The sequence below is a fragment of the Rhea americana genome, unplaced genomic scaffold (genome assembly GCF_003343005.1).
Source record: "Rhea americana isolate MKP2758 unplaced genomic scaffold, rheAme1 scaffold_158, whole genome shotgun sequence".
Taxonomy (NCBI): domain Eukaryota; kingdom Metazoa; phylum Chordata; class Aves; order Rheiformes; family Rheidae; genus Rhea; species Rhea americana.
In genome coordinates this window covers 408,091-410,947 of record NW_028185683.1, presented here as the reverse complement: position 1 = coordinate 410,947, position 2,857 = coordinate 408,091, and positions in this window count along the sequence as shown.

Below are 2,857 nucleotides of genomic sequence, written 5' to 3'. Positions count from 1 at the left end.
GGAGGATCAGCACCTCAGAAGTGGGTGCCAGTAACAACCTCCACAACGCTGGCTCTGACGGGTGACCCAAACCACGGACCTGTGCTGCAGGGTGTTTCCCTCCCCCATGCTCCCCTGCCACCCTGGGATGTTAGCAAGACATGTCGCTGGATCTCTCTGGCCCGTCTCATGCACAAAAGTAACTAACTCGAGCTAGTAACAAGATTCTCCAAAAGCAGGTGGCAGCTGATGCGAGTGACCACAGGCACTGCTGCCTTTCTGAGCACGCACACTCCTGAAGCCTAAGTGCGTATATGCACTCGCTACTGCTCGAAACCTGCCTGGAGCTGCACACAGGCAATCTTCAAAAATGTGCCCTTCGCACTGTATTAATAATCCATGAAAAAGGGGGTTTTATTTCTATTTTTGAGATAAATAAAGTAACTCACACTCAAAAAAGTTAAAAAAAAAAAAAGAAAGAAAGCTCGGAAGTATTTTATGAAGAGCATATAAAACATGCTGGAAAACAGACTCCCAAAAAACAGATCTCCCTGGGCACAGTCCAGGGAAGAGGTTTGGTGCTTGTGGCTCAGGGCTGTCTTACTCACCAGCCATGGTGTGCAGAGACCCATCACAATGCGTACAGATCCAGATAAACCCTTGTCACTGGACGTCCACGCGCTGCAGGGCACCATGCATGACGGCAGCTGCACATGAGGCCTCTCCAACCCTTCCACTGCCTCTTCAAGAGAAGTCCATGAATTCAGGTGGTGGGACAGAAGAAGCCCACCAGCTGCTGAGTTTGTGTTTGTGAAGCCACCAACCTCCTGTTCTCCCACAGCCTTGCTGGGGGCAAAACCCAGTGCACATCACCGATGCTAACGGATTAGCCGCTTTTGATTTAAATCGCAGTGAGGCTGGGCTCACTGGGTGTTTTTTCCCCCTTCCTCTGCTATTTGGTGCCCATGTGAAGCGGAGGCCTGGTGGGAGGGATGATGGTGCACAGTCCTCGGGCTGCACTGCAGCCTTCTTCCAACCTGSCTTCCCCAGATCTGTCCGCTCCCTCCCACATGGCCAAACCGGAGGGGACAGGGTGCACATTGCRGTATGTCAAAAACCCAGTTCCAAATTCAGGCTTTAAAATAAACATATCAAGATAGATAGGTCTCTGTTTTAAGCACAATTAATGTACCTTTTTTTCTTTTTTTTTCTGATGTTGTTGCTGGTGGTGGTGTTCCTCATGCAGGATGCTGTTTCCTTGCAACTGACTCTCTCCACAAATTCCTGCTGCAGGTTAGCCGCGCTCTTTCATYCCCTTGTCTTTTGTTCTGTCTTTGCGGATTGATGTTCTCAGGCTTATTATTGCTACTTTTGCAATAACATGCGGTAGACAGGGAAGAAGCCATCTCCCTGCTGGGGAAAGAAAGAAACACGCGAGTGCCACAGCCGTCCCGCGCGTCTGGTGCTGCAGCCGGCTGCTTTCTATCCAGACGCTGCATAATCTGCAAAAATGTCACTGCACGTCCTGAGGCAAGAGGGACACGAGTTCTCTGCAGCTTTCTATCTGAGATTAAGCAACCCCTGCAGTCAGCTTTGAACAGCAGAGAGGCATGCTCCATTCTGACTTAGAGGAAGGAAAGTTTTAGGAAAAAAAGAAATTTGGAGAAAATTGAGAGTAAGAAACAAGATACGCTGGCCAGAGAAGGCATATCGGTAAAAACCTAGTTTAAAAGAACGTGACTTAAGAGCGTTATGCAGGCTAGGAATGCACAGGCTGTAAGTAGTCCTGAGCTCARTTCACTTCAGGACCATTAAATCACATTCACTTTCATTTAAGGGAGGAAAAGAAAAACTTACAACTTGTGCTTAATTAGCAAAAAAGAATGTGTTGACCTTCATGTAGGATCTTCAAAAGCAGGCGGTGCTCCATTTACCAAAGCTTGCAGGTTCTCTTAAGCACCCCTGCAAACATTTGCACCATTTAAAACCAAGACTCAAGTGTAAAAGCAGGCCACATCGGTTTTTAAAGTGAACATTCGCAAGGTTCCTCGGGGACTAAGCTAGGAGGGAGGTTTGAACCTAAAAGCATTGCTCTTGGGCTTGGAAGCTAATTCATGAAGCATCTGCCCAAGAGACTGAGGGAATGAGCCCAGGAGAAAACCAAAATCAGGAAAGGCCAGTGCAAGGATGCTTGTTGCATCCCGACACATGTAATCAGGAATACTCATATTTTCCCCTTATCAGACATATTCGAGCATCCTCCCTAGCATTTCCCCTTCCTCTCTCCACATCCATCCCTATTGCACTGGTGGTTCCTAGTACATCTTCTGCCATGAAGCGGACTTTGYGCAGCACAAAAAAAAAGAAAGAAAGAAAGAAATCTATTTTCTGGTGCCAAAGTTATTAATAATTAACATTTATAACATAAAACTGGTAAGACCAGTTTGCTAAAATAAAGCCGAGGAACTTTATTGTTATTTCAGCGCTCAGCGCAGCCCCGGGGGCGCGCGTTGGCGGGCCCGGCGGGAGGCGCCGGCTCGACACCGTCCCCTGCAGGCAGCGCCGGGCACCGCGATCCCCTCGATTTGCGGGGTGTGGGGGAAGATCTGCAGCACCGCACCGCCAGCGAGGTGCACCGAGCGCCCCGCTCCCCGGCTCGGGCACCCGTCGGGAGCCGCGGGAAGCGGGCTCACCCAAAAAACACCCCGCGCCCACGAGCCGCGCARCTGCAACCAAAAAGACAAAAAAGGAGAAAAAGAGGGAAAAAAGCGCTTATCATTTTCGTGCATTGCCGCTCTTCGCGGACGTTTCCGTTTGGATAGGGATCGCGGCCCAAAGTGGAAAAAAATGTAACTCTTCTGTCCCTGTCCTCCCCCCC